Source organism: Muscardinus avellanarius, assembly GCF_963383645.1.
Source record: "Muscardinus avellanarius genome assembly, chromosome: 20".
Lineage (NCBI taxonomy): Eukaryota > Metazoa > Chordata > Mammalia > Rodentia > Gliridae > Muscardinus > Muscardinus avellanarius.
The window spans coordinates 15,720,038-15,740,007 of NC_137806.1; positions in this window are offsets into that span (position 1 = coordinate 15,720,038).

Consider the following 19,970-nt stretch of genomic DNA (forward strand, 5'->3'; position numbering starts at 1 on the left):
TTTTACTCACGTTCCAGTGAAGTTTGGTTAATAAAAAGAAGTGCAGTTTTTTGTGGAGAAAATTGCAGACCTTTGCTCACCTAAAGTTTATTTCATGTTTAACACTGAGGGTGCTATCCTAAAAACATATTTGAAATTTTGTCACAACTCTGTGTAGAGCCACATCACCCACGTTGGTCAGAAGGACTCTGAGGTATCTTTAGAATACAGTCTGACTTAATGGTGTTTGAACTATCAATCTACGTAATGGAGTTCATAGGTATTGTTTTGTTCTGATCTTGGTAAAAAGCTTGTAGTAATTCACCACCATAGAATAAAAAACAACTATGAGTAATGTCTTTGAATCCCCATAGCTGATAAGAGTGTATTGTCAAAATGCACGTTCTGTTGTGTATGTTATGTTAACGTGTGCAACATGTATATGTTATGTATGTTATGTTAACATGTGCAACATGTATGTGTTATGTACATTCTTTATGTGTGGTGCCCAAATTGATCTTCCGCTGTGATTTCACCAAAGGTCAGGATTCCTATCCATTATTTAAAGCTTAGTCTAAGTGTTGTGGAGACCACATGGGCTGGAAGGTACATATGCCTCATTTATAACATAACATTTTCTTCCTGATAGAGCATGACCTTCTACCTGTTCCACTCTGATGTCAATAATGTCCTTTTGTTCCAAAACACAGCATTTCTAAAATGGGATACATGCATTTTGACAATGCAGCATATCATCTATGTAAGTTGTAAAATGTAAGCCGTGGGTTCTTGTTTTGTTGTTTTATAATGGTGAATTATTGCAAATGTTCCATCAAGATTGAAACACACACACAAAATTAAACAACTTCTTGTAGACCTGTAGATTAGCTGCCACCAAGTCTGACTGAATACTCTCAAGAAGTCTCCATGTGCCAGACGTGGTGGCACACGCTTGTAATCCCAGCATTCGGGAGGCTGAGACGGGAGGATCGTGGTTCGCGGACAGCCTCAGCTACTTAGTGAGACCCTCTGCAACTCAGTGAGACCCGATTTCAAAATAAAGAATAAAAAATAGGGCAGGGGGTGTAGCTCAGAGGTCTGAATGCCCCTGGGTTCCATCCCCAGACCTGCAAAAAAAAAAGTCTCCATGTGTAACAAGCATTACTTAATTGTTGTTAGATTAAGTTTGATCTTTTGCTCTTAAAGTTCAAGGACATCTGTGGGCATTGAAATTGAACTGATGCTACCCAATAATAGATGCCATACACTACCAGTTTTTAAGGGAAATAGTTTCTACAGTTTTACTTTCTACCTGTTTAGGTAGGTACACTGGAGAGTGTAAGAGAAAAGCGAGATTTCAAAAGAATTTCCAGCAAAGTTCAGAACAGAAAAGAAACATTCAGGTACAAATTGCTGTGTGGTTTTAAAAACAACTTTATGAAGAATGGCACAGAGTTAATTTTTACACAGTGTAACAGCCCTTGAAGCCTCTGGTATTTTTTCCTCTGAACAGAAGGCAAAGATAAATAGATTTGGACTTCCATGGAAGAAAAATATTTCCTTCTGCATGTAAATTTCAATCCAGTAAACATGTGGGCTCTTAGCCAGATAGACAAGGTCATTTTGAAAACTTTTTTGTGCATAGAATGCTGAATTAAGTTATAAATCAGACCTATTTTTTGCCTAGATTTTTCCTTACAGAAAATTTACCAGTTAAATAACTGTATCGTATGAAGGACCCTAAATCATCCCATGAAGTTCAGGAGGCGGCATTGGAAAAATTAGAAAATTTTGTGGATAATTGGTCTAACATTATAAATAGTTATTGCTGAAGTATAGTTTTGATGTGATATATAATATGTTTATGGCATTCAAAATATTTTTGTAGCATTACATGGAAATATATTATTATGCTAAAACATTAATGGTATTGCAGGAATTTACTTGATATACCTGAGGCACTTGGCCTAAGAATACTATTTCTTCCTTAAATATTCATTTGGAAACATTGGGTGTGTTTAAGTCATTTCATAGTCAGCGGCTCATTCTCCTCCTGAGGGTGGACAAGCAAGAGTTTTTCTTGACCTTTATTGTTCTGGGTCATCACTTCTAGGATGATTCTTCTGTTTATAAAACACTTCCAGGATCATTCTTCTGTTTATAAAACACAACAAAGCAATGCACAGTTGGACGTGATGGTACATGCCTATAATCCCAGCACTTCTGAAACTGAGATAGAGTCATTGGTTCAAGGTCAGTAATTTAGTGAGACTTTGTAGGTCAGAATGTCCCTGGGTTCAATCCCCAGTAACAAACGACAAACAAAAGAACAGATAAAAAAAGTGAACGACATGTGATAAAGATATACCATTTACATAATGGAGACAAGAGAAACTCTTGAGCATGATATTGAAACATTTCTGTGAAAAAAAAAACTCGCCTGCGATATACCACGTAGAAAGTTGGACTGCTGATGGATTGAAGAAGGATAAAGTAAAAATATAAAACTGACAGAAGGAAGTGTAGGACTGTAATGTCTGAATATAGGTGAGGAATTGTACACCCAAAACAGAACCTCAAAACATTTTTTAAGGAATAAGGCTAAGAAATTACGCCTAGGACTATATTAAAAAAAAGGTTTCTAGTCAATAAATGACACCCTAGAGCTCACAGAATAGTGACACGCTGGAATAGCCTTTAGAATACGTAAAATTAATGATGATAATAGAGAAAAGTTTTCTAAACTTTTGTTTCAGTGCTGAGAATTGGATCCAGGGCCTCATGGCAGGAACTCTATCACTGAGCCACATCTCCAACCCCAGCTGAGAGAAATTTCCAGGGAGTATAACAATAAATAAAAGATAGAAACCCAAAATAAAATGAGCAAAAGAATGTGACTTAAGGGAAAAAGCTAAGATGCTGGTAAGAATAGGAAGTGATGTTCAAACGTAATAATAATATGAAAAATGCAAATTAAAGAGAGATACTATATCCATTGGACTGGCAAAAATAGTAACCCCATTAACACCGTTAATTTCAAGTGCTGGTGTAAGTATAAACTTATTCAGCCTTTTTGGGAAAAATTTGGAAGTACTGATTAAAATTAATTATATGTCTGTCCTGTGGTCTAGAACACTTATTTTTAAATATATGTTCTAGAAAGCTTCCTGTGCCGGTCCACAAGGAGACAAGTACTAAGGTGTTTATTACTGTTTCTGGTAGCAGGCAGTTGAACATGTGGGTGCCATCTCTTCAGGAATCTGGATATGTAGTGTGGAAAATATCAGAGCAGTTAGAAGCAACTTACTGGATACATAGAGTAACAAGAATAGGTCCTTAAAATTTACCATAACAGGAAAATAAGAGCTATAGCATAATGCCACTTAATTACCTAAAAGCATATACATGAATACACACATACATATTCAAGGGAACATATCAAATACAAGAGGGGTGCCTATTGTGGGTAAAGGAGGAGGGTAAGGATAATATTTATGTTATCATGTTTACTACAGCAAGCTATGTACACATACCTACTTACCATCACACAGGGTATCCCAACTATCACATAAACAAATAGAAGCTGAGACTCAAAACAAGTAACTTGCGTAAGGCTGCATTGGAACAGCAAAGCTCGCATTCAAACTTACATATGTGACCGTAAAGCTAATATTTTTCCAGTGTGCAACTATAAAGTGAAGAAGAAAATACCATTAGATATAAGTGACATGTAACCAACTGTACATATTTATAGTACACAATTTGAAAAGTTTTGATCTGTGTATACCCATGAAGATGTCTGATCAAGACAGTGTTTCCTTGTGCACCTTTGTAACTGATTGTTCCATCTTGCTCCTCCTGATTCATGCTACCCTAGTCCCCAAGAGGTCCCAGTTCTGATTTTCTATAGACTAGTTTACATTTTTACACCACAGGCTGTTTATATTTTTAGGAATTTTGTATCAATGAAATCATAGTCTTCATTCAGTTTTTGTCTTACCCTTTCATTTAATATAATAATATTGAGATTCACCCAGGTTGTTTGTATATCAATAATTCATTTATTTGTCGAGTACATTTATGTTATACGCATGTGCTGCAGTTGTTTGTTCTTTCACCTGTCTATATATCTTTTAATTGTCTCCAGCTTTTCACTATTACCAATAAAGTTGTCATGAACATTCATGTACAAATCTTTGTGTGAACATGTATTTTTATTTCCCTGGGACAAATATATAGGTTTGGAATGACTTGGTAGCATGATCAATGTGTGTCTAACATTTTTTAAAGACTACCAAACTTCTTTCCAAAGTGGTAATAATATTTTATGTTCCTATCAGGAGTGGATGCCTGTAATTTCTTCACATTCTTGATAAAATTTGGCATAGTCTTCAAATTTAGACATTCAAATAAATGTGTATTTGTATATTATTTTGATTTTTTGTGTGTGGTACTGGTGTTCCAGGAAACCCTTCTACCTCCGGGCTACACTCCCAGACCTATTTTATATTTTCATTTGGAAACAGGGTCTCTTAAGCTCTCAAGGCTGGCTTCGAACCTGCGCGGTCCTCCTGTCTCCGCCCCCTAAGCGCAGGGATTACAAGCGTGCGCCACCACGCCTGGCTTTTGTTTTTATTTTTAATTTGCCTTTCCCTTATGGTTATCTTTTGATGTGTTTATTTTTTTTCCATAGATCTTCTTTGATGAAGTATCTGACCAAATAGTATGACCATTTCTAATAGAGATCTCTTCTTAAAGATCAGAATACCTTAGTGATACACACATACCCATGTTAATAGCAGCACAATTCACATAGTCAAATTGTGAAACCATCCTAGGTGTGTGTGTGTGTGTATATATATATATATATATATATATATATATATATATATATATGTGTGTATATATATATATACACACACACACACTATGGCAATATGTGAAGGCATTTCTAACTCACTAACTTGTGGGGAGGGAGGAAGGGAGAAGGAAAGTTATGAGATTTGGAGGGGAATACACAGCTGTGGGCACATATGTTTCTAACACACTGAATCACACTATGATGTATAATTACAATACACCAATAAAATAATATTTAAAAATTAATTTATAAGCAAGCACAGGCCTATAATCCCAGTATTTAGGAGACTGACTCAGGAGGATCACAGGTTTGAGGTCAGCTTCAGCAACTTATCAAGACTGTTAGCAACTTACTGAGACCCTATTTCAAAATAAAATTAAAATCAGACTAAGGTTGTAGCTCAGAGATAAAATGCCTCTGAGGTCAATCAATCCCCAGTACCAAAAATCAAAAAGGACTTAAAAGAAATAAGTCCTATATATTCTAAATTAAAGTCTTTTATAGGGTCATGTTTTGCAAGCATTTTTCTCCCAGTCTGTGCTTTGCCTTAGGCTTATTGTGTCAAATTTTTTAAAAAGCTTTGCCAAATCCAAGGTTTCCAAATATCTTCATTTTTTTTGCCTAGAAAGTTTATAGTTTGGCTCTGATATTTAGTTGCATGCATCAATTTAAGTTAATGTGTGTGTGTGTGTGTGTGTGTGTGTGTGTGTGTGTGTGTGTTTAGGGTTTGAGGTAAGGGTCAAAGGTAGTGTTTTGCATACATCTATCCAATTATTGTAGTAAAATTTATTGAAGAGTTTTCTCCCCATTGTATTCTTGACACCTATGTTGCGGATCAATTGGTTTATATTTGTACTTACGTTGATCATTCGTATTTTTGTCTTTTCTCCTTACCCATCTGGCTAGAGGTTTATGAATTTTACAGATTATCTAAAAGCGGCTTTTGTGCTTCCAACTGGATCCCTCATATTTATTTCCTTCCTTGTCTTTTCTTTCATTTTTACTTGCTTTTTAACTCAGGGGCATTGTACCTCTGAGCTATACCTTCAGCCCTATTTCATTATTTTTTTTAATTTTGAAACACGATCTCACTCAGTTGCGAAGGCCTCCCTAAGTTGCTGAGGCTGGCCATGAACTTGCGATCCTCCTGTCTCAGCCTTCCAAGTGCTGAGATTATAAACATGTGCCACCACACCTGGCTAGTGTTTTTACCTAAGAATTTAGTGCTCGATTTTTCTAGAATTCTTTTAGCTGCTTTCTACAAATTTTGATACAACATTTTCGTTATCATTCACTTTGAAACACTGACTTTTGCTCTCTCCTTTCTACAATATGTTATTAAGAACTCTGTCATTTAGTTTCCAAAGATTTCTTAACTTTTTCAGATCCATTACTGTAGATCATTAATTTCAGAATGGTCAGTGAACATGCTTTGTGTGATCAGAAACCACTTAAAAATCTTGAGATTTTTACAATCTAGAATATGATCTTTCTTGAAAAGAATAGATAGTCTACTATATATTGTTGTCTGGAATATCCTACAGATACCAAGTAGATTATATGGTCAATATAGTTACTCATATATTCTGGCATATTTTCTAATTTCTGTATACTTGCTCTATCAGTTATATGGAGGAGAATGTTAAATCTTCAGCTGGAACTAGGCATCGATTTATTCTTGCAGTTTTACCGATTTTTGCTTTATTTATTTGAAACACTGTTAGTAGGTACATACATGTTTAGGATAACAATATCCTCCCAATCGGTGGCCTGTTATCATTCTGAAATGATCCTCTTTCTCCCTAGTAATGTTCATTTTTTCTGAATCTACTTTGTCTGATGATATTACTGTAGCCACACCAGCTTTTTTCTACCATTAGTGTTTGCATGTGTATTTCCTATAGTTTAACTTTCAAGATATTTGTATGTATATATATATATATATATATATATATATCACTTTCTTATATACAGTATTTTAGTGGATTTTACTTTTGTATACAACCTGAAAATTTGCTTTTTATTTGGTGTATTTATACCATTTGTAATTAATGTCATTCATGCCATCTATAAATAAAATGTCACCCATTTTATTTCCATATACATTTGCTATTGTTTTTGCTTTAAACTGTCATCTCTTTTTTTTAAGTATGGACCAATATTTTTATTTTTTATTTTTTAAAAAAAATTTTTATTGGTGCATTATATTCATACATCATATTGGGGTAAAACACTTGTGTGTACAGACATGTACACATCATTGATTTAACCCCTACCCAATTCCCACCCCATTCCCTCCCCGTCCCTCCCTCCCTTGCTCAGCTTAGTGGTTGACTTCGATATGTTTAAGTACATTGTATGTTTTAGAGATTTTCCTCTTCCCCCCTCCTTTCTCCTCCTTTAGGTTGTCTTGTTTGCTCCTCCATAGGATTTCCTTTTTCATCTAGAGTTCCTCCTATGACTCATTTCTCCCTAACTCTCACATATTAGGGAAAGCATCTGATTTCTTATTTTTTGTGACTTACTAATATCATTTAGCATAATGTCCTCCAGTTCCATCCATTTCCCTGAAAATGATGTAATTGAGTTTTTTTTATGGCTGAGTAAAATTCCATTGTGTACATATCCCACAGTTTTGTAATCCATTCATTTGTGATGGACATCTTGGCTGGTTCCATAGTTTAGCTATGGTGAATTGTGCAGCTATGAACATAGATACACATGCATTAGTTTGGTAGTTTGGTTTCTTTTCTTTTGGGTAGATACCCAGAAGTGGTATTGCTGGATCAAATGGTAGATTTGTTCCCATTCTTCTGAGGATTCTCCATACTGTTTTCCAAAGTGGTTGCACTAATTTGCAATCCCACCAACAATGTCTTAAGAGTTCCCACTTCTCCACATCCTCGCCAGCATCTGTTGTTGTTTATGTTTTGAATGATTGCCATTCTAGTTGGAGTTAGGTGGAATCTCAGGGTAGTTTTGATTTGCATCTCTCTGATTGCCAGTGATGTTGAGCATTTTTTCATGCATTTATTGGCCATTTGAATTTCTTTTTTTGCGAAGTGTCTATTTAGTTCACTTGCCCATTTTGTTATTGGATGCTTTGTTTTAAAATATTTTTGAGAAGAAAAAATATATATCCACAAACACATGCCATTTCCAGTGCTCTTCATATTTTGATCTAGGTTTTCACTGAGTGTCATTTCTCTGAAGAACTTCCTTTACTGTTTCTTCAGTACCAGACTACTGGTGACAAATTCTTTCAGTTTTTGTACATTTAAAAAAAATGTATATGTTATCTTTATTTGAAAAGGTGTTTTTGCTGGGTATGAAATCTAAATTGACTGTGTTTTCTTTTGATACTACACTACTCTCTTCTGACTTAAATTGCTTCCATTATAATCTTTTGTCATTTATTTGTTCCCAGTTACATATTTTATCTTGTTATTTGGTTGCTTTTAAGATGTTTCTATCATAGGTTTTAAGCACTTTTGTTATTTATGTTCATTGTTGTCATTTTCTTCGTTTCCTAGTAGTTGGGATTTTTTTTTTTTTGAGATTCTTGGATCTGTTGACTTATAGATTTCATTAGATTAAGAAACTCTCCCAAGGAGCCGGGCGTGGTGGGGCACATTTGTAATCACAGTGCTTGGGAGGCTGAGAGGAGGATCACACAGGTTTGAAGCCAGCCTCAGCTACTTAGTGAGGCTCTCAGCAATTTAGTGAGAGCCTGTTTCCAAATAAAATATAAAATAGGTCTGGGAGTATAGCCCGGAGGTAGAAAGCCCCTAGAGTATAGGCCAGAGGTAGAAAACCCCCAGTACCACAAAAAAAAGGAAAGAAAAGAAAGAAAGAAAGAAAGAAAGAAAGAAAGAAAGAAAGAAAGAAAGGAAGAAAAAAGAAACTTATGCAAGCTTATATAACACACAAGTTTCAAAGTTCAAGTTCAAATTCAGATTGTGTACCTGAAGCCCATGAGCCTAATTGGTATTTTATCCTCTCTTCAGTTTTATTGTTCTTGGTGATGTTTTGTGGGCCTTTAAATAATTTTTATTGATGCATTTTAGTCATACATCTTAATGGGGTACAAGATGGTGAAGCATACACATCACCCAATTAGCCCTTTACAATTCCTGCCCCATTCCCTCCTCCTCTCTCCTTCTCATGTTTGGCTTAGTGATTGACGTTGATATGTTTGGTGTTTTGTTTGGAAACATAATACTAGTGAAAATTTTTAAATTTTAAAATCTTATTATATTGTTATATTTTTATTTGTCATTACTTTTATATAGTTTCAGATTTTTATTCTTTAAATTAAGAAACTATCATTCAGGATTATGTTATAAATTTTTTTTTGGTGGTATTGGGGATGGAACCTTTCTACCTCCAGGCTACACTCCCAGACCTATTATTTTTTATATTTTTTATTTGGAAACAGGGTCTCTTAAGCCAGCGAGGCTGGCTCTGAACCTGCGCGATCATCCTTTCTCCGCCTCCCAAGTGCAGGGATTACAAGTGTGAACCACCATGCCCGGCTGTTATAAATTTTTATTGTATTCTTCTGGATTCATTTTTAATATATATGTGTTATATATAAAATTTCTGCGGTACTAGGGATGGAACCTAGGGGCATTCTATCTCTGACCTACATCCCCAGCCTCATTTTTAATTCTTTATTTTTAAACAGGGTCTCACTGAGTTGTAAAGGGCCTTACTAAAGTAGTAGCTGAGGCTGTCTTCGAACTGCAATCCTCCGGTCTCAGCCTCCCAAATACTGGGATTACAAGTGTGCGCCACCACACCTGGCTACTAGATTCATTTTAATTTTGGAAGTATCCAACATGCTGTATCATCCTGAGTTATTTTTAAAATGATCATTTAATGTAATAAATTAGTTTCTCTTAGGAGCTTTTTAAGTGTGTGTGTATGCTTGTATATGTGTGTGTGAGCATGTGATAGCCAGTAAAATGTCACTACATTATTATTCTATTCCTTTTCTTAGTGGATCTCAGAGAGATTTTAATCCTTAGCTCAGCTATTAAAGTATGTCCCTTGGAGGCTAATACCACTGGTTTCATCAGATATGGAAATGCAAGCAATCAAAAATAAAGGCTGAGCTGAGGGTGTAGCTCAGTGGGGCAGAGGGATCAAGGCTGCTATAGATTTGCCTAAATTAATTGTTAACAAAGTTAATAGCAAGTACACAGTGTGCAGACAACCAGCCCCCCAGGTCTGCTATCATGTATTAAAATCTTGTACTGAGCCAAGCACTGCATGTAATACTCCACATATTATAATGAATTCTTGTAAGATTGCAAGAAGATAGCCATCTAATTTTTGCAGATGAAAAACTAAAAAAGATTATAATGCTTTCAGCTGAAAATATTCATAAGTATAGCTTAAACTGTTTGGAATGCTTGGCCCTCAGATCTCGAAGTCCAGAGACACTTCAGTTTAATAGTTTCCTTTATCTGCTGGCCTTGTCTTCCTTTCCCTGGGTGTGTCTCAGCCCAGTTTACCTCTGAGTGTTGACTTAAACTCTGGACTGGACTGGTTGTTGCATAAATCCAGATATGTGGACCTCATATCTGTACACCCATCCATATCCAGAGAAGAGCAGAGCATCACCTCTGGACCATCTCAGAAGAAGGAAGAACTCCAGTAAACCCTTTCGTGCTTCTTTTTGGTTCCAATTGGCCATGTGTCTATTTCTGAGCCAATCATCGACAAAGGGATGTGGCTTTAGCCTTAACTTTAGTACACCCTGACATAGGGTCTCCAAGTGTCATCCGAATAAATTGGAGGTTCTGATGGGAAGGAGGAAGAGCAGATTTGCTGCTGGATGGGCATCTAGCCACATTCTGCAAGTACTTTTCCTCATGTCGCTCATCTAGTAAGCGATCAAACTAGAATTTGAGTCCAAGTCTTTCTTTTTTCAATTTCCATAGTCGTCTCATGCCCTGAAGCTTCTTAGCATGCCATCCAACATGAACATTTAATGAAAAAATATGCTATAAGTAACATTTTTAATTTTTTCCACAAAATTAGTTACTATCCGTGAAATGCATTCATTTCAGAAGCAATTCTTCTATAAATGTTAGCTTTACACAATTCCTTTTGGGCATTGATCCTTTGTATGCATGAAATAAAAATATAATGTGTTAGATCCAGTATTTCTGTTTGCCTTTCGTATAAGACAATGCCTTGATTCATTTTTCATCAAATATGTGAAATGAAATGTTTGCTCATATGTGAAGCATTAGAAATAGCTATTAAAACTTCACCTAATACTAAATGCCTGGGTCTACTGGTCATTGGGTTCATTGGGTCATTGGTCATTGGGTCATTGGGTTATATGATATTTTCCCTTTTTTTGGTACTGGGGATTGATCCCAGGGACATTCTACCTCTGAGCTAAGGTTCTTGCTAAGATGCTAAGACCAGCCCTGAACCTGTGATCCTCTCGTGTCAGCCCCCCAATTATTGGAATTACAGACATGCACCACCATGACTGGTTTATAGTGATATTTTAACGCTTTTTTCAAAGAGGTCAAACAGACAGCTTCCCAGAATGGTAACATTCTCATTAGGTGTTCACCCCATTCCTCTCTTAAGGATCATGAAATTGTCTCTATATTAGCAGTGCCATAGTAGTTCTAGTCAGAAGGGAATGGTTGGTGCCCTAGCCATAAAAATCTCTGAAGAAAATCCACTCGTCCATTTTGTATCACTAAGTCAACAGTTATGGAAAGTTTATTTTTAACGGGGTAATCCCATGTCCTGGTTTACCCAGATGGTCCTAGTTCACCCCTGTTCATTCTCTGAGGTGTTAAGTTGGAATGGCAGTGTCCATAGCCAACCCAGGTTCTTCGAAGTTACAATTTTATAAACAGGATTAAGTTGGGGTATGCCATACTACTTAGACAAAAGTTGAAAGTTTGAGCCTGGCTGCTCATAACCTACCAACACCAAAATCTATGAGCATGCATAGGTAGAAGATAAACTTAACACTTGTCTTAAACAAGTTACTTTCCTTGAGTTAATTTGCTGGGGTTCAGCCTCGGCCAGTCCAGGGGTCTTGAAGGAGTGTAGGGTCGGCAAAATTGAAAAATGAGAGACGCCGTGCTTAGTAGCAGGGGGAAGGCATCTCTGCCTGTGCCCTAGAATATACTTTATTTATACGTGAATCTGACAAATTACAGCAAGCCACATCATACGTATTTTGCTTTTCATTTAGTTTTTTAAAACCACACTACACATACATTGTTTTTCATTTAGTTTTTCATTAACCTGAATTCCATGTAGCAGGCACTCCTTGAAGCCACCTGTTTTTTCTGTTTTTGTTTTTTTGTTTTTTTGTATGCTTTTACACTTAAATGTTTGGTATTAACAACTTTTGGCAAAACATGTCCTTAATACACCTGGATATAAACAACTTTTAGCAATACATGTTTTTAATATATCTAGGTATATTTTGCACTTTATTTGGAACAATTCAACCTGCCTCAATGAGCTCATATCCCAGTACCCAAAATGATCCAAATTAACATCATACAAATCATTCTGGTTACCTAGCCACAAACATCAATTTTATTCTAATTATTAACCTAACAATGGAGCTCTGCAAAGCACGTTCAAACCTAAAGCGAATCCGAAAGTACAGAAAACAAGGGGCTTTTCCCTTAGAAGGAACACAAAGATTTTTAAAGATCTTTAAGGGGCACAAATCATTTTACTTTTAGATTTTATATTTTAATATACTAAATATACAATTAATTTTCCTAAATTTTTATGATCTTTAATAAAAAACACCAGAAAGGGGGAGGGGGTCTGCCTAGTCGATTTCTCCATCACACATAATAAACTTTAACTAAACTTATCCTTAACTACTAAATGCTAAACTTACTATTTCTACTTCTAAAAATAGCTGCTAATTTTATCTCTTATTTCTAACTACTAGGTATTCTATAACTTATTTTGACCCAACCGCCAAATTTATGCTAAACGTATTCTATTTCTTTAACATACAATGCCTACATCTAATTTCCTATAATACCTATTAAGTTGTTTACCAAGAGAACTCTTTTGTCTTTAGTGAGCAGGCACCAAGAAGGTCCCTGCCTGCCCAAACCTCTATAGGAACGGCGGAGTCCTGACATCAAGCCATTTTCCAGTAATATTAACTCTGTGTTTTCCAATGATCATCGCTCCTGTACAGGAAAGTGGAGGATTGTTGGATGTGGAAAAGTATTCTGATTAGCGCTAGCCCCTTGAGGGGGATACTATAGTCGACCCCCTAACTTATAAGCAGTCATATGGAGGGCTTTGCACAGTATTCCCATCACAAACCTTAGGGCATTTTACAATCATATTCACATCAATTTTCAGATTATTATAAAACATCAATCCTCAATCAAAGCAATATTCAAATTTCATTAATATTATCATTATTATAATTAAAATCAAGAGGGATAATGGCTTCAGTTTTGCCAGAGTCTTCCAGCCCTGCGGAATTCTCTTCCCAGCTGCGACCCTGTCATACAGCAGGAATGGCGCCACCTCCGCCATTAATTGATTATTTTATTAACTTCTTTGAGGTTGTCAACAGTATTTTATTGTCATTGTGAGTAGTGGTACACAACTGTAATACTAGTACCTGGGAAGCTGAGACAGGAGGATCACAGGTTTCAGGCCAGCCTCAGCAACTTAGCAAGACCATGTCTCAAAAATAAATCAAATAAGAGTCAAAGGTATACTTTTGAGGCAGAATGTCTCTAGGTTTCATCTCCAGCACCTTCCCCCCAACACATACACACACTTGAAAGTTCAGGTTGTGAAATCTCTTGGCTATAGATGGGATACCGTCACCTATCTGAGGTTCAAGAAGACAGTAGTGAGAGTATAAAGTTCATCACAGGAATTGCCTGGAGTGTGTGTGTGTGTGTGTGTGTGTGTGTGTGTGTGTGGTGCTGGGGATTGAACCCAGGGGCATTCTACCTCTGAACCTCTGAGCTACACCTCCAGCCCTGTTTTATTTTTTATTTGAAAACAGGGTCTCCAAAAATTGCTGAGAGGCTCGATATATGGGTAAAGCTGGCTTTGAATCTGGATTTCTTCTATCTCAGACTTCCCAGTACTCGGGTTATAGGCATGCACCACCACAACCAGCTCTGGATTTTGAATGCCTTTTGTATCCAAAGTGGATGGAGGTTGTATCTATTAAGTGTGCAGCTATCTATTAAAGGTACATAATTAGAAGACTAATGGTCGATTTCAGTCCTTCTCTGATCCATTCTAATACCAGGTTCCTTGAGGGGGTGTGAATATATTTAATATTCTCTCTTCTTTTCTTTCATGCTAAGAAATGTGGTTGCAGGTACCTGCTCCACAGATGATCTTCATGCATTAATATTTTTGGTGCTTTAAAGATAAAAGCAACCTATCATTCAATTCTTTAAACAGATTTAACTATTGTCAGCTTGTCAAAATATTTCTAGGTAGAATTAAAGTGAGACATGAAAGTTGGTAGAGTAATTATAACTCTCATAAAGATGAGGAAAATCATCTGCATGTGAGGAATAGCGCCGGTCTCAATTATAGCATGAGTGTTAGCCTACACAAGAGGCAATATTAATACTTATTTTTCCTCTGGATAAAATATTTCTTCCACTTCCATGACACAGTGATAGCAGTAAAAGACTTCATTGTCTCTACATGCCAAAAATGATTATTACCATTTTGGCTGCATCTAGGAAAACTTAAATATCTTTTTTGCTTCATGGTTTTTCTTTTTCCATTCTGTCATATTTTTTGAGAAGCTCTTAGATTTCCACAGTTTATTAAATATTAATATTTCATAAATTCTCAAAAAGTTTCAGTTACTCAGTATCTTCAGATGTACATATTTGTTTTATAGTTAAATCATATTTTTATAATAATCTGTTTGGCAATGTTTGTATTCACAAAAATTGAATATTGTTAAATGCTAATGGATACTAAACCAAGATGATTAGTGTATTTTATTATCATAGTGAGTATTGTGTAAAGAATTAGCTGCTGATAATTGACCCAAACCAAAATGTATCACCAGGGATAAGTAGAAAATAACTTTTAAAATTTGTCTTAAATTATTACTAACTTTTCTTGAGTTGATTATTTCATTGACTTATTTGAAGTTGTCACCAGTATTTTATTTTCACTGTAAGATGAAGAAACTGAGGCTTCAAAAGAGCAAAAGCAACTTTAACTAGATTACATAGTTGGTAAATGGAAGACCTGAGAATCTACATTTTTGTAATTTTTTATTTTGAAATATATGTATAGAAAATATGCAAGAATTACATAAAACATTCCCTATGTGCTCTTTTACAAGGAATCACCGACTGATTTGAGGGAAATGGATGAGTTCATGATTATTTATACTAAATCAGCAAGTGTTTTCTAAGAATTGGGTCATTTTCTTACATAACCCCAATTGAATTAGTAATGAACTTCAGGAAACAAGCTTCCTTCTGACTAACATTCTAGACTGTGTCCTTTATCTAGATGAAAAACGAAAGTATTATTTACATGTATATCCCCCAATTCAATCATTTATTGGGTTCTGGGAATAATTTTTCAAGTGTTTTTGCTGTGCTATTTTGATCTGTCAGGAAATGCAGTCTGAAGACACTTCACAAAATTTTGATTATTGTAACTCATTTTTAGCCAGCTTCCAAACAGCCTGTATGACCTCTGGATGCAAATCAGGAAATCGAGTCAGCAGATTTCCTCTTACACAGTATCCACCAATGTGTTTACCGAAGGGGATCAAACAACAGAGAACCCTCAGGTCTTCAAAGCCTCTGACTTCTGTATGCATTAAGAGAATGTTCAAGCGGTGCGTTTTATTCCCAGGAGTTCTGGGGTAGTTACTAAGGACAGAAGGCTTCACGGCTTCCCTATCATCATGGCTCCCCTGTGTCCACTCCTTTCCAGCAGGGTGGTGAGCCCGCTTCACACAGGACCTCAAGCAGAGGATTCTGCCTCCTCCCCAAGGATGTGTCCTAAGGATATTTCCTTTCTTCTTCATAATACAGGCTGGAACCAGTGAATTTCAACCTTTATGATTTCATTACCCAAAACTGAGCTGCACACTTACTTCCTGGTGTTTTCTGAGCATTCAGTTTTGGTGCCCACACAAAAGCACGCCCAACCCTTCCATCATTCCATCTCAAGTGATAAATTTGGCTTATAATTCAAGTTGCTCTATAGATACAGAAAAATTATCTGTGGAATATTGGGCACTTAGAAATGTGACTCTCCAGTGGCCATGACGCATGAGGTTGTGAAGCACATTGGTGAATGGCCAGCAGTGTGAAAAGGTGCTTGTGACGCTCACCATGTCTCAGTCAATGTTATTACTGCTATCATCCAAAATGACTGACCACACAGTCATTTTTTTTTTTTTTTTGAGATTCTGGGTTCAGTCCATGTGAGACAAGGGCTTCAGCAGGAAGCAGAGAGCTCACGGCTCTGCTCCTCCCATCATGAAGCCTGGAAGCAGAGATCGAGCAAGCACACAAGGGGGTTCAGAGGCACACACGATCCCCAAGGCCACACCCCAGGGGCCCACCTTCTCTACCCTAGGTTATCACCCAGATAAATCCAGTAGAATGGATTTATCCAGTAGAATGGATTTATCTACTGACAAGATTACAACACTCAAGACAGTTCGTATATTACTCTACACCTAACATCGGTGTAAGGTAAATTCCTGAGGAGACAATGATACTGTTTTAGTTTTTATATGTCTGCACTATCAAAGCTTAAAGCTGAAATATTTTTTTCCTCAGTGCTGAGGATGGAACTAGGATATCATTCATGCTAGGCAAGTGCTGTACTATGAGCTGCGCCTCTGGCCTCAAAGCCATCGTGCTGTTGAAGTTTTCAGTGTTTTCTCTGTGTATCAGACCCGCTGGCTGAATTGGGGAGCCCTCTTCCTTCTCTGGCTCAGCTGTGTCTGCTCAGCAGCCCACCAGGTCACAGAGACCCCTGACCTTAACGTCCCTTGTTCTTAGTGCTGCAGTTCTTTCCTTTCGGACTCCTCCAAAGCAAAAAAAAAAAAAGTGATGATAATTTTGTCCAAGATAAAAGAAAAAGAGCATTAGTGAAGCAGATGGCTCGTGTGAGAATTTTAGACACAAATAATTATGTTTTAAGAATTTCATTGGTACAATATGATTAAATATCATAGTGAGATTCAAAATGTTATTTATATATTCACCTATCAGTTACCTGAAGAAATTTTGGAAGTAGTTGGCTCTAAACTAAAAATAAATACTTTTTCTTCAATATTAAATAATATAAATGCTCCAATTGATCCAGACTTGAGGAAATATGCAATAAAAACTGAAAGAGAATGCAAGGCATGGTGGCTCATGCTTGTAATCCTAGCACTTCGGGGTGTGATACAGGAGGATGCAGGTTCGAAGCCACCCTCAGCTACTTAGTGAGGCCCTCTGCAACTTACTGAGATCCTGTTTGAAAATGAAAAATAAAAACATAGAGATGAGGGTATAGCTCAGAGGTAGAATGCTCCTAGTTTGGTTCATACCTCTAACACACATATACTATAAGAAAGAACAGTTTTTTTAACCTCTAAATTTGCCTTATTGTGAGATATACATTTTTTACAAATAATCATCTATGTTTTAACATCTAGGACTTATCATTATGAGAAAATTACTCTAGAAAGCTGTTATTGCCTGTCAAATAACATTTTTCTCCATTTTCTTTCAGTTCTATTTCTTAAATATGTTGAGGTTTAGGTTCTGAGAAGTAAGTGATAATAAGCCAATTTTAAAATCTAGTGTGTACTTTCATATGAAAACTAAGGTTCCATTCTTTAATTCTCCAAGTAGTAGTATAATATTTGTTCATTGCTAGATTTGTAAACATGAGATAGTTGGTTCTTAAGAAACTCAAATTCTAGGAGTAGCATTAATATGTTAAAGAATTACTATATATATTGATATATAAGTGTATATATACATATACACATACATATACATATATATGTATAGAATATTCATATTCATACATATATATGTATAGGATATTCATATACAGATACCATATATCTGATATATACCAACACTCAAGACTTAACTATACCAACCCTGGGCTCATACACCACATTACTACAATATATATGCAATACAATATATGTATTGCAGTAATGTGATAACAGGAGATTTGGGGAACTCAGAAGAGATGGGGACTTGTTGGTCTGAGAATAAAAACTTTCAGTTTAGGAAAATTAAATATAGCAACCTTACATACAATTTAGTGTCCAAGTAATTATGTATTGTAAACTTGATGTTTGCTAAGAGAATACATCTCTGCCGGGCGTGGTGGTGCACATTTGTAATCCCAGCATTCAGGAGGTGGAGACTGGAGGAGCATGGTTCCTGGTTCACGGACCGCGGACAGCCTTAGCTACTTAGCAAGGCCCTTTGCAGCTTAGTGAGATCCTGTTTCAAAAAATAAAAAGACTAAAAAAGAGGCCTGAGGCCTGGGGATGTAGCTAGGAGGTAGAATGTCCCTGGGTTTCATCTCCAATACTGCAAAGGGAAGGAGGGAGGGAGGGAGGGAGGGAGGGAGAGAGAGAGAGAGAGAGGAGAGAGAGAGAGAGAGAGAGAGAGAGAGAGAGAGAGAAAGAAAGAATACCTCTCAAGTGTTCTTTTTTTTTTTTTTTTGCGGGTCTGGGGATGGAACCCAAGGGCATTCTACCTCCAAGCTACACCCCCTGCCCTATGTTTTATTCTTTATTTTGAAACCGGGTCTCACTGAGTTGCAGAGGGCCTCACTAAGTAGCTGAGGCTGTCCGCTAACCGTGATCCTCCGGTCTCAGCCTCCAGAATTACAAGCCTGCGCCACCACGCCTGGCTTTGAGTGTTCTTAACACATTCAAACCCACACAATGGTTACTATGTAGGTGATAGTTATATTCATTAGCTAAATCCTGGTAATCATTTCACAATTGTAATCATTTTCACAATAATTGATGAATGCATATGTCAATTATATATAATGATTAACTGATCTCCTTTAGGATTTCTTCAACACTGAAGAAACAAGTAAGATTTAAAAGTCTTCATGTTATTTTTTTCCCACTAAATCCAGTGGATAGCCCAGAAATTACATACAAGGGAAAATGTTTACCTCTTTGATAAATAAAAACGAGAACCCCATTGAGTAGGTAAAATGGTTCCTCATGCGGTGACATTTTTAGATTCTCAGTGCTGACTTTCCGCTGTGGTCAGAGCCCTGTAATTCTCCTGTTAACTGCAATGAAGGCGCCCAATATGAACCAGCTGGTTCCCTGGTTAGCATGTCTGCTCTGCAAGGAGAAGCGAAGGTGAATGATTGATGATGAAATGTTTGCTGTCATGAGCAAGCAAAGATTTTTATGATTCTGGGAAAACAAGAAGTAATAAGAGCAATACTGGGTGAAAAATTCTGTGCAGAAATGAGCATGCTTTTAATCTTACCAGGAGACACACAATACCGCTCTGTGGTGCTAGAACCTGTCTGAATGGAGACAGCTGTCACATAAAATCAGCAGGAGCTCACACATACAATGGCTTTTTGATGTGGATTTACTATCCTGTAGGGCCCTCTAGGGACTGAACTGCAATCTCCAAGATTGGTTCCAATCAGAAGTAAAATCAGAGGTAAAGCCATCAAGGCTGAGTCTCAGCTTCAGCCCCACCTGGCCATCAAGAAATTTTCCTCAGCATGTTATTTGACTTCATCCACTAGGTGCAGAACTAATATGTGAAGGATGAAGGAAGGGAGCACCATCATATTTTCTTAAAGGATTATTACTTTTCAGCCGAGAGTAGCTATCATGGGTCAGACGTTTCATAATCACCACCATCTCCTAATAACTCGCACTGTGTTGCAATCAGATTTATTCTTGGACTGGAATGAAGGATTAGTGGAATTGCAGGTGCTGAGACGGCAATTTGGTGTAAGCTTCTATTTTCTGCAGTTTGAAAGAGGTGATAGCATTGGCACCATATGAAACACAAAGGTGTCCAGTAGAATGCAGAAATGCTGCTAGCCCCATAGAAAGGTATTTTCA